Source organism: Aegilops tauschii, chromosome 3, assembly GCF_002575655.3.
Source record: "Aegilops tauschii subsp. strangulata cultivar AL8/78 chromosome 3, Aet v6.0, whole genome shotgun sequence".
NCBI lineage: Eukaryota > Viridiplantae > Streptophyta > Magnoliopsida > Poales > Poaceae > Aegilops > Aegilops tauschii.
Genome location: NC_053037.3, coordinates 372,061,071 through 372,074,953, shown reverse-complemented (window position 1 = coordinate 372,074,953; position 13,883 = coordinate 372,061,071).

Genomic DNA, 13,883 nt, shown 5'->3' with positions numbered 1-13,883 from the left:
GTTCGGCTTCTGTCCATTCGGCGACAAAATCAGCTAGTACTTGTGACTTAATGGCTCGCCGTGGTTTGTATGTTATGTCGAACGGGAGGAGCTCAATAGCCCATTTAGCAATCCGGCCCGTGGCATCGCGGTTATTGATTATGTCGTTGAGTGGTACTTCAGAGGCCACCGTAATTGAACACTCTTGAAAGTAGTGTCGTAATTTCCGGGATGCCGTGAAGACCGCGTATGCTATCTTTTGATAATGTGGGTATCGTGATTTGCATGGAGTGAGGACAGTGGATACGTAGTATACCGACTTTTGAAGCGGGAACTTATGTCCGTCCGTCTCTCGTTCGACGACGAGCACTGCGCTTACAACTTGGTGTGTTGCCGGTATATATAACAGCATTGGTTCGCCGACGTTTGGCGCGGCCAAGATTGGGTTGGTGGCCAAAACGGCTTTTATTTCTTCCAATACGGCCGTGGCCGCATCCGTCCACTCGAAGTGTTCGGTGCGTTGGAGAAGGCGATAAAGGGGTAGTGCCTTTTCTCCTAATCGGGAGATAAAGCGGCTTAAGGCAGCCACACATCCAGTTAATTTCTGGATTTGCTTGTGGTCTGTTGGGATAGCCAACTGTGACAGAGCTCGGATTTTGGTAGGATTTGCTTCAATTCCTCTACTGGAGACGATGAACCCAAGAGCTTTCCGGCGGGCACGCCAAAAACGCATTTTTCCGGATTGAGCTTGATGTCATATGTTCGAAGATTATCAAACGTGAGCCTCAAGTCGTCTATTAAGGATTCGACGTGTATGATTTTAATGACCACGTCGTCTACGTATGCCTCCACTGTTTTGCCAATTTGTGTTTCCAGGCATGTCTGAATCATGCGTTGATAGGTTGCACCGGCGTTTTTGAGCCCGAAAGGCATGGTGTTAAAACAGAAGGGGCCGTATGGAGTGATAAATGCCGTTGTGGCTTGATCGGACTCCACCATCTTAATTTGATGGTATCCGGAGTATGCGTCGAGGAAACACAATGAGTCGTGTCCTGCGGTAGCATCGATAATTTGATCGATGCGGGGGAGGGGGAAGGGATCCTTGGGGCAAGCCTTGTTAAGGTCCTTGAAATCGACACATAGGCGCCAGGATTTGTCCTTCTTTGGTACCATCACCAGGTTTGCTAGCCAGTCCGGATGTTTTATTTCTCTAATGAATCCGGCCTCGAGTAACTTGGCTAGCTCTTCTCCCATGGCTTGTCGCTTAGGCTCAGAGAAACGCCGAAGAGTCTGCTTGACCGGCTTGAACCCCTTTAGAATGTTAAGGCTATGCTCGGCCAGCCTGCGTGGGATTGCTGGCATGTCTGAAGGATGCCAGGTGAAGATGTCCCAATTCTCGCGCAAGAACTCCCGCAGTGCGGCGTCTACTGTGGGGTTTAACTGTGCCCCGATGGATGCTGTTTTTGTAGGGTCCATTGGGTGGACCTGGAATTTGACTATTTCGTCTACTGGTTTAAAAGAGGTGGACTTGGGTCTTTTGTCGAGTATCACGTCGTCCCTGTCCACTGTGGAGCGCAACACAGTTAGTTCTTCGGCCGCAAGGGCTTCGGATAACGCCTCAAGGGCTAGTGCGGCGGTTTTATTTTCGGCGCGGAGTGCTATGTCCGGATGACTAGCTAGAGTGATGATTCCATTGGGCCCGGGCATTTTGAGCTTCATGTACCCGTAATGGGGTATAGCTTGGAAGATCGTGAATGCCTCCCGCCCTAAAAGGGCGTGGTATCCGCTACTGAACGGGGCCACTTGGAATGTGATTTCTTCGGACCTATAATTCTCCGGTGTGCCGAATACCACATCTAGTGTGATTTTTCCCGCACATCGTGCCTCCCGACTAGGGATGATTCCTCTGAAGGTCGTGCTGCTTTGCTCAATGCGGCTCTTTTCTATTTCCATTTTTCGAAGAGTCTCCTCATAGATGAGGTTTAATCCGCTGCCACCGTCCATGTGCACTTTAGTAAGCCGGAAACCGTCCACAATTGGACTAAGGACCAAGGCGGCTGGTGCTCGGGTTGTTCGGAATTTAGGTTCATCACTGGCATTGAAGGTTATAGTCGTAACGCTCCATGGATTTATTGCTGCCACGTGGCAGACTTCGGCAAGGCTGCGGAGTGCTCGCTTGCGCCTATTATTTGGGGCGAAGGTCTCAAAGATTGTTAATACTGTATTGTTATTTTCCACGGGATGGTGCTCTGTTGTATTGTTGATGAGGATATCCTCGCCGCTCTTGGCCACCTGCCGGAGTATCCAACATGCTCTAAGGCTATGTGTTGGCATGGTATCCGCTATAATGTGAATTTTGCATGGCCCATTGAGCCATCCCTCCAATACGAATCCATGCCCTGTAGTGGGATTTTGTTTCTTTGTAATTGGACCGGGTGACTTACGAGAGTACACCATTTTAGTTTGGACGGGGGGTGTAGTGAGAGCCGGAGGATCCCAGAATTTTGTTTGGGTTTTCCAGGCGCTTTCCATCGCACAGTACTTCTGTACTATGGCCGCCAAGTCAGCAAAGTGTGCCATGTCACGGCGACTTATGGCGTTGAGGATTCCCTTGTCCGTGCAATTTTTGCAAAAGAATGAAATTGCGTCTTCCTCGCGACAGTCCTTGATCTTGCTCATTACAAGGAGGAATCTGGCCCAATAGTGATGTACTGTCTCTTGGGGCTCTTGTCTAATGTGGGAAAGATCACTTATATCTAGGTGGGTGGGTAGTTTTAGGTCCGAACCCTGACCCGATCTGAGACCCAGGGGCGGAGGAGTTTCCGAGCTTGGCAGTTTGGGCTCTGGGATGTTGCCCAATAGATCTGGCCCGCTGTCTGATTCTAGGTTCAAAGCTTGGGCCATGTCCTCCCGTAGACGGGTATCCGGCTCGGAGAGCTCGGGAATCCGTACATAGTTTGAGCTCAAGATAGAGGAAGAATCGCTGCGTTGCTCCTCCACCACCGCTATCTGATGGGTGACCGGCGGAGAGTTAATCTCCCGTTAGTCGGGTTTAAGCCCAATCCGATCATAGTCCGTAGCGACTCCCAGGGCGGCGATGCGATCCAAGAGCTAATTCAAGGAAGAGAGCTCCATTGGATCCATCTTCTCGGCGAATCCCGAGCCGGCGTGGAGGCTGTTTTTGATGACCCGAGAAGTCATCGTCGGTGCAACGGCCGAACGGACGGTCATGACGAAGCCGCCTAGTCGGAGAGTTTGGCCTACAGCTAGGGCTCCCCCAGAGGTGATGTTGTCCTTGACAACAAGACGAGCCATCAACCCTTATGGTGACGACACAGTGGAACTCTCAATGAAAGCACCAATGTCGGTGTCAAAACCGGCGGATCTCGGTAGGGGGTCCTGAACTGTGCGTCTAAGGCGGATGGTAACAGGAGGCGGGGGACACAATGTTTACCCAGGTTCGGGCCCTCTCGATGGAGGTAATACCCTACTTCCTGCTTGATTGATCTTGATGATATGAGTATTACAAGAGTTGATCTACCACGAGATCGTAGAGGCTAAACCCTAGAAGCTAGCCTATGATTATGATTGTTCTTGTCCTACGGACTAAACCCTCCGGTTTATATAGACACCGGAGGGGGCTAGGGTTACACAGAGTCGGTTACAAGGGAGGAGATCTACAGATCCGAATTGCCAAGCTTGCCATCCACGCCAAGGAGAGTCCCACCCGGACACGGGATGAAGTCTTCAATCTTGTATCTTCATAGTCCAACAGTCCGGCCAAAGTATATAGTCCGGCTGTCCGAGGAACCCCTAATCCAGGACTCCCTCAATCTTCGCGGCCAGAACCTGGGTAAACGACCTGTGTGCTGGCTCCTAGACCTGCTCTTTGCACAACCCCGCCCGCGCCAACCGTAGAAGGCATCCCAGTGATTCCATAGGTGTCGTTTCCGCCAACATCTTCGGCGCGCCAGGTAGGGGGCGCAATTGTGAAAATCTGGTCTAGCAGTATGTTTAGCGGTTCTTCATCGCCATAGCTCCAAGGAAGAAGACGACCGAGCAAGCGGCATCATCGGTGGATATACTGAACGCTCGTGCGGTGGCAGAAAAGCTAAGTCACGCGAAATCTTGGTTATTTTCACTTATATAAGGCTGTCCTCCCCGAGAGATCTCCTTCTTTGTACGGGAAACCTGCACGTGATGGGACCCTTCCGCTATTGGCAACACCCTTGTTTCTGTCTCGAGCCCGCTCGACAATTCATGCGGCCGCGCCGACAGCGGCAAGGTGGCCTACCCGTTGCCAGCAGCGCTCTTGTCCTGCTTCCAGTCCACTCGACAGTTCAAGCGACCGCGCTGGCGGCGACAAGGTGGCTTGCCCGGCAGCAAGCGCCCTTCTGGCAGGGTGCTAAGGATCCGTCCTTAAAGCACCACAGCATGGGCTTATGCGTTGGCAACCTTATCTCGACAAGCGTAGGGTACGAACATACAAAGGAAGATCTAACAGGAAGATCCCATGCATGATATTAAAGTGCTGCAGAGTTATATTACATCAATTGTTGTTGCGGTTTTAACTAAAGATAAAAATTGTCTTGGTCATGAACCTGCAGCGGCGATGAGAAACGGGGTGCCTAATCCCGGCGCTGGCCCTCTACCCTCCGAACCCCATCGACGCGAGTGATGATGGGGTCAATACGCTCTTCGAGCGCCGCGAGGTCCGCATCTTCCGGCAAGCTCTCCAGCATGGCGTCGAAGTCGAGGTTGGGGTTCCCGTACGCCACCTTGGTGAGGACCTTGGTCATGACACCCCGACAGAGCCTCCAGGCCTCATTAGCCAGAGAGGCCGCCCGGTTGGAGTGGAGCTTCTCCAGGGCTCCAATAACCCTCTCGAAGAACAGGGTCAGGTTGCAGTTGGGACTCAAGTTCGGCTCTGGGGCGTACCTCACATTCGGCATCCCCATGGTAGCCAGCTGCATGGAGGTCCTGTCAACGACGTCAGCGAGGCGGCTGAGCCAGAGGTTTTCGCCCTTCACGAAATCGTCGTGGTTGGCGGCGTCGTTCTTCCGCAGCTGCTTCTCGTCCTCCAGGGCTTTGCACTAAAAAAAATACACTTTCGTGATGATACATGTTTGTCACAGTAGGTCACGTTTTCTGTCATGCATGTACATCCATGAAAAATTTATGACATAATCAAGATAGTCATACCTGTGCTGTCGTAGAAGTGTTCCATGACATTACCAAAATTATCATCACGGAAGTGTCCACTTCCATGACGATAAATCGCGCGTCACAGAAGTGCTTTCGTCAAGGGTGACCGACACGTGGCATCCACCGTAATGAAACGCCGTTAAGCTATCGGGTCCGGTTTTGGATCCGATAACCCGTTAACAGCCCGGACCAATGGGGATTTTCCACGTGTAAAATTCTGATTGGCTGACGAAAACACGTGTCAGCTCCGCGTTGGCACAGGTGTTCACTCATCCAATGGGCGAGATGCGCCTATGATTTGTTGACACGTGGACCAACCCAAAAGTGGCCCATAAAGTTTAAATGGGCCGGCCCAACTAAAGGCCCACAAGATTTTGCATATCATAATGGGCCGGCCCAGCTAAAGGCCTACGAGATTTTGCAGGACATAATGGGCCGGCCCAGCTAAAGGCCCACGAGATTTTGCGGACCATAATGGGCCGGCCCAGCTAAAGGCCCACAAGATTTTGCGGACCATAATGGGCCGGCCCAGCAGAAGGCCCAAAAGATTTTGATGACACTAGTTGACCGACCCATTAACAGGCTGCCATGTTTTGGGCCAAATGCCGGCCCATATTTGATCCGGTCCATTGACAGGCTGCCATGTTCCGGGCCTAATAAAGGCCCATATGTGTTCCAACCCGTTAGAAGCCTACCATGTAGTGGGCCAAATTACGACCCAGATCAGGTCCGGCCCTTTGAGAGGATTTGGGCTAAATTATGGCCCATATCAGATTCGGCCCGTCAACTGGATGCTATCCTCTTGGGCCCACTTGATAAAGGCCCGTTTAGTAATTCGGCCTAATATTAGTTTCGGCCTGTTAAAGGCCCGTTTAACATTTTGGCCCTATATATATTTCGGCCTGTTAAAAGCCCGTCATATAGTTGCGCCTAACTACGGCCCCGTTTGCATCCGGCCTACTCACAGACGATAATCTGATTGGGCCAAACAAGGACCGAGACAATTTTGGCCTGTTATAAGCCCATGATTTGATTGGCACAATCGTGTGCCGGGGCCTATTTCGGCCTGCTGCCGGCCCGTGAGCTGTTCGGCACATTTCAGGCCCAACCTACTTTTCAGCCTCCTAAAAGCCCATTGAGTTTTCTTGGGAAATAGGGTCGGCGGTTTACTCGGCCTATTAAAGGCCCGAATCTACTAATGGGCCAGTTTACATTTAGGCCTATTAACGGACCAAGATGACGGGGCCAATGATGCGGATCATACATGGTGATTTGCATGACGGCCCGATTATGTACCGTAATTTTACGGTTTGGCCGGTTTACTGCGAAGACATGATATATATACAGTAAAATAACTGCAGCATCGTGAATAAGAAAAAAACCTAGACTATACAATAAAGAAATTACGGCATATTACATCCACTCGGCATCAAAGTTCGCCACTATGATAATAAAGCACAAGCAGACAGCAGATTACATACACTGGGTATCAAAGATCGCCACCAGTGCAATTAAACACGCCGACAAAATAATATACAAAACCGACAGGACTTCAATAGAGTTCAAGAAAGTTTAGCCCTGCTCGGGAGCTTGCAGCGCAAGCAGCTGAGCAAGCTGGTGAGACTGCACTTGTTTGACACTTATATCCTCCTCACTCTGAAAGATAAACAAGCAGACAGATGACAGGTTTTGCACATTTAAGCATCAGTGCTGACAATTCATCACATTTCTTACTGACGAATAAAGTGACATAGTTTAAAATAGCATTAACACAATATGGTATTGTTCAGGTCAAGACATGGCAGGAAATGACATTGTGAAGGAGTTGGCAGCTTCACGACACCACTGGATTATAGATCAAGAACTCATAAGTATCAATGGTTAGTGTGATGTCAATTTATCCCATTTCAGATTGGCAAAATAAGATCACTTGCTATGTATAGTTTAATTTACATGGTATGAAGAAGGAACTTGGTTGTACAACTGAAAACTTAAATTGAGAAGGACAAACTTTTGTTTATGAACTACTCCCTCCGTCCCATAATATAAGAACGTTTTTTACACTACACTAATGTCAAAAACGTTTTGTATTATGGGACGGAGGGAGTACATAATAAACTTTAAACATGCAATTTGATGCAAACACCAAAAATAAACAGCTGTTGCAGTCATGCCTAACCAAATATACACAACAAAGTTTGAAGGCTTGAGAAGGACAAACTTACATTATTGGTGAAGGCAGGATCTATAAAGCCCTTGCCCATGCTGATGGGGGGGGGGGTTAAAAAGTTTACCACAGAATCTTCTTCATAAGCATTGCCTTTATTCTATATTTTGTTAAGAGTAAATATAGATGTGACAATATAAGAAAAAATGGAGAATATTTAAGATAAGATGAAGAGTGATGCTACATAACCAAGTAGCTATAAATGTAAGTACATCGATACAGGCAAAAGGTACAGCCAAGAGCAATGCAGAGCTAAACTTCTTCATTACCATCGGTGTTATCCAACCTTATGGTAAGAGTAAATATAGATCTTATGTGTAGAAAATGGAGGGCAAAGGAAAATAAGCTGCAGAGTGATGGTACATGAACAACTACCTGTCAATATAAGTACACTGATAAAGGACAGCAGGTACTTACAAGAACAATGCAGAGCTAAAAAAGTTCATTGGCATTGGATATATTCTACACTAATGTAACCATTCATACAGATTAGATAATTTGGAGCGAACAATTGATAAGCAAGCTATCATGCATACTACTGTCACATAATGAACCAGGTATGTATGCAAGTACAGTGATACAGGACAACATGTACTAACAAGAGCAAAGGAGCGGGCAGCATATTTGCGATATCCTGTAAAAAAGATCCTGCAAAAAAGATCCGTAAGGCACATGTGGAAACGTAGAAGTTCAAATTGTCATGCGATATCATAGACAGTACCACATCCTTGGAACGAGACCAGTGCATAACAAGGTTTTTCCATTCAATGTCTTCTAAATTTAGCATAGGAGACTTCACCAGAAATTCGTTTATAGACTTGCCATCAAAGTGTGATTTCCTCAGGTAACACCAATACTGCTGCAATGCTTCCTTGAAAAGCGCAAGCAAGCTTTGCTCTTCATGACTATCTAGATTGACCCTCGCCTACTTACAACAATGTAATGTAAATCATTGATGTGTTCAATCAGCAGAAAACAGGAAAATAATCACCATGAATAATAGCACTTACACGTAAGTGGGACATGAAGATGTGAAAATGGTGTTTGTCTTCACTATAATCTTCCCATGACGGGAATATATGCACGTAGTCCCTAAAAACATTGAAAGCATTGTCTTTTAAACTGGGAATAACTGGAATGGGGTTCCAATCTGCAGGAATTGGCCGTCTCTGCAGTTGGGATAGGTCTTCGGCCGGTGGACTTGCTGTACTTTTTGCTGGAGTGGGATTTTTCTGTGGTACGGCTGGTGCTATGGCAACTGAAATCGGCATACCTTTTGCTGGAGTGCAGGTCCTGTCTGGTGCGGCTAGTGGTGTGGCCAGTGAAGTATGGGTACAGTCTGCTGGAGTCGGTCCTACGTTTTGTGTCACTGGTTGTACAACCAATATAAGTGGGGTGCTGTCTGATTTCTCCGGCACAACCACGATTTTCAAGGACTTTGCTGGTGCTCCTTCAGGTTTGGCAATCACCCTCTTCCTTTTTGATGTCTGATGCACAAGAACAACATTTGAGTGGAAAAACATGGTATGATGACAGATGGAATATGTGTTGATAATGGATGGGCATGTCATCTCAACATATATGATGAGTAAACTAAGCAGATGGCGATGCAACAAAGTAGAAGAAATGCAAGACAACATATGCAAGATATGCGCAATCAATAAAACCTTGCCAAATTAGAACAGGCACCTTGATGGGTGAGCAGGACAGGCCATCTGCCTTTGACTCCTCGAGGTTAGAATAGTCATTAGGATCATATTCTGAACAAGAATCAACAAGTGAGGAGCGTATGAGTTTCATTGCATCCAGAATGGCACTCAATGCCTTGGTGCCAATTTTGTAAGTCATTGCGGTGTTTAGCTTCAAGAGTGGACTGCTGCTAGTGCGACACAAAGCAGCTACACAGATCATAGTGTAGATATAACGGGAAACCCGTAAGCATCAGAGTAAAATCAGCAAAGTGGAACTTGCTGGAATATATGTGCTATTATTGCTGGTAAGGCTAGAAAGGCTTCAGATACCAGCTCTCTTCAACTGAAGGTGCGGTACTGTTAATATCAGTGTAACTCTCAAAGGCGACACAGCTCCCCGCATTTCCTTGCTATTCTTATAGGATTCAAGTGGGCAGGCCAATACAAATCATATTCCCATGTTTACAAAATCCTACGAATCAAAGATGCCCGAAGAGTTCAAAGTCTCCATACTAACCGACCGTACAGACCTCTACACTGCAAATGTCCCTGCTCATCTTCACTACAAGGAACATACTGTACTACTATCATACTCCCTCCGTTCCAAAATATAAGTCTTGGTAGAGATATCCACTATGGATCACATACAGATGTATCCAGATACATTTTAGAGTGTAGATTCACTCATTTTGCTCCATATGTAGTCCATGGTGGAATCTATACAAAGACATGTATTTAGGAACGGAGAGAGTACTTATTAAAGAAGACCGGAAGAGGAACATGCTAAAGAAGAGCAAGCAGATTTTGGATAATAAAATGTTCGTTGTGCAGTGCCCACACATGATGAACCAAAGCGCATTGAGAAAGCAACTTGTAAGTGCATCTAGTGCCACCCCTAGTTGGTTTTGGAGTATTGACGACAAACCTGGTTGAGGGACTAATGTGTTTGTGAGAATTGCAGGATAACACAGGTAGTAGTCCGTCATTGATTCGGTTTAGCTACCGGAGATGACCCCTAAAAATGTGTGAAGACATTGAAGACAATGGTGGTATGTGAACACAATCACATCGAAGATTATGACTCAGGAAGACATTCACGTGAAGACTATGGAGTGCGAAGACATAGCTGTTTCGTAGTTCCTTTTCTTCTTTTTTGAGTCATAGGAACCACCGTACTATTAAGTGGGGTCCAAGTGAACAAAGTCAGAGTGACTGAAGTGATGCTCAACCAACTCCTAAGTCTTCGAGCGAAGACAATGAGAGCAAACCTTATCCAGAGGTGGATGAGTCAGCTTTACTTGTAGCCCAAGTTATGCTGCCGCATGTGTTTGAAATCTGACCGTTGGAACACGTGTCAGTTCCTTAGTGACCCAGGGTCATTTCGGACAAATCAGGTCGGGTTGCCTAGTGGCCATAAATAGCCCACCCCCTACACCATAAATTGGTGGTTGCTCAGAGTTAGTGCACGGCTTTTGTCGTTTGAGAGCAACCCACCTCGAAGCCTTTGAGAGAGAGAAATCATTGCGAGGACAAAGCCCAAAACAGCCAGAGCCAAAGAGTGTTAGGCATCACTGAAGTCTTTCTGTCCGCGTGACCCGAAGACTTGTTACACTTGAGGACTGTGAATCCTCCAGCCGGTTAGGCGTCGCGTTCTGAGCATCCAAGAGTCATTGTGGATTGCCGATGAACGAAGTCTGTGAAGGTTTGGAAGTCTACCTTGCAGACTTACCAGAGTGTTTGGGCGGGGACTAGATGTCCTTAGCTCAAGGGGAATAAGGTGAAGACGCGGTCTTCTGAGTTGAATCTCAGCCTCCCTAACCAGACGTACAGTTGTCACAGCAACTGGAACTGGTCCAACAAATCCTTGTCCTCACCAAGCAACTGGTTCTATCTCTTCCCTCACTTATTTACAGTTTGTCTTCGTGAAGTCATTTGTATGCCTGCCTGATCTGTTTGACTTCACTGTGTGATGACTATTGTGTTTGGCTTCATACTCTCTTCCATCTTGATCCATACTACCTAGCTGCTAATAGTCTTCATGCTTTAGCTTCGTTACTTGCTTGACTATGGCTTGTCTAGTGTAGTCTACCTTCCGCTGCATGTCAATAGGTTCATTTCTATCGTTTGTCTTCGAAACTCCCATGCTTTGAAGACTTTCATAAAAATCGCCTATTCACCCCCCCTCTAGTCGATAACTAGCACTTTAAATTGGTATCAGAGCAAGGTACTCCCTTGTTCTGTGTGATTCAGTTTAACCACCTAGAGTTTTAGCTATGTCGACTGCAGGGATAATCAAAGTCTCCGCTGCGTGCCCTGTCTTTGATGGTACTGATTACCCCTACTGGAAGAATAAGATGCACATGCATCTTGAAGCCATTGATATTGACCTTTGGTATGTCATCAAGAACGGCGTTCCCAAGGGCGGTGAAGGTGTCACCCCTGCTGATGTCAAGAAGTTCATTCAACTGGATTCTACTGCGACGAACATCATCTGCGGTCATCAAACCAAAGGACAGTATGGCCGTGTGAGTGCTCTGGAAACTTTGAAGCTAGTCTGGGACTGGCTCTCCAAGGTCAACGAAGGCGTCTCAACCCAGAGAGATCAAAGGATCAGTGTCCTTTGCAACCTCTTCAACCGCTTCAAGAGAAACGACAATGAGAATGTCCAGCTCACGTTTGATCGCCTCACTGACATCACAAATGAGCTTCATGCTCTTGGCGCCATAGAGATCACCAAGCATGAAACCGTCAAGACACTTCTAAGATCACTTGACAGCTCATTTGACACCGTAGCCTTAATGATCCAAGAATGCCCTGTTTTCAAGACACTCGATCTGTCTGACATACTTGAGAGGCTCAACACACATGAGTTTCAACTATCTGAGAAAACAGATATCTATGGTCCCAACTATGGACGTATTCATGCTTTGAATGCAAAAGCTGGTTCCTCATTTGAAGAAGAATCTGACTGCAGTTCTGGGGATCCTGAAGACATTGGAAAGGAGCTTGCTATGCTTGTGAAGAAGTTTCAGAAATTCACCAAGAAGAAAGGCTTCAGAAAGTCTACAAGATCCAGCTCGAGAAATGATGAAGCTTCCACTCATGACCACAAGAAGAGAACATGCCACAAGTGCAAGAAACCTGGTCACTACATCTTTGAGTGTCCTCAGTGGGACAATGAGAACAAGAAGAAGAAGAAGAAGAAGAAGAAGAAGAAGAAGAAGAGCAAGGAATATGATTCTGATGACAACAAGAAGAAGAAATCCTCAAAGTCTTCTTCCAAGTCTTCTTCCAAGTCTTCCTCCAAGTCTTCATCACATAAGAAGAGCACATCTGGCAAGGCTCGTGCTTTTGTTGGCAAGGAGATGGATTCAGAGGAGGAGTCTGCTTCTCAGGAGGCAGAGGTGGAGTCTAAGGAGGAGTCCGACTCTGGCGTTGCAAGTCTGGCTCTAGCCACGGCCTACGTTGCCAAGTCCATCTTCAACAATGAAGACAATGGCTCCGTCACCAACGCTGATCCTAATGACAAGGACGACTCTGCCCCCACCTACTGCTTCATGGCACGTGTTGCCAAGGTAAACTCACACGATGCTTACTTTCAAACATCAAGTGAATATGACTCTGATTGTGAATCTAAACCCAGCTACAAAACACTTGCTAAAATTGCAACTGAACAATGTAAAGCTATGGAACATATTCAAAAACTGCAAGACAAAAGCGATGACCTGTTGGACGCGGAAATGACCCGATCTCAGTCCTTAATTGAAGACATAAACAATCTTCATGTTAAGTACGAGGAACTTGAAAGTCGTCATGAAATGCTCTCAACAACTCATGAAAAGCTTTCCTATGATTATCTTCAAAGGAAGCAAGAACTTGAGAAATTGAGAGCAGTTCATGAAGATCTTCAAAAAGAGAACGAGTCACTTCGCGCTCAATAGATCAGTCCCGCTCAGGAAGGATTTGAACCACCATGTATAAAATGCCTTAAGCGTGATAACGCTACTTCTGTTGCTGAATGTTCTACTACTGCTACTGTCACAATATCTTCAACTACTGATGTGGTAACTAACCCCTCTGCTGAGGATGCCACTAATATTGCTGATGAAAATGCTAGGTTGAAGACATTGCTTGAGACTAGGATGTATAAAAGTCTCAAAGGGCATCAGACACTATGTGATGTCCTCAAAAAGCAGATTCTGAACCGAAACCCTAGAAAAGAGGGTGTTGGGTTCGAGAGGAAAATGAATGTTGATGGTTCTTACTGGAAGCCTAAGCAGTACCCCAAAACCACTTGGGTTGCTGCAAAGGGACCTTCAGTGGATCCATCCACTTTATCTTGCTTCACTTGTGCTAACCCTATTATCATTGATGAATCCTTTGATGCAAACTATAAACTGTTTAAGAATTAGAATGGTGAAGTGTTTGCCAGGTATATTGGTACTAACTGCAAGAATGGACCACCTATGAAGAAGATCTGGGTGCCCAAAAGGTGTCTTGAAAATCTTCCTGTGAATGTCATCATGACACCACAAGGGAAGAAGACAAACCCCAGACCTAAGGCTTCATATGATCCAAAGGCTTCATATAGACAGAGGACTCAAAAGAGTCACCCTAACGCCAATGTTTTGCAGGGAAATCATACTCAAACTTATGAATATGAGCGTGTATCCTCAAACCGACTAAGAACTATTCTGCTTATTCATATGAGTATTATTCACCTCCTGCAAGGCTATTTGCTAGGGCTCCAAATCCGAGTTCTCAGATGCTGCACTTAGACT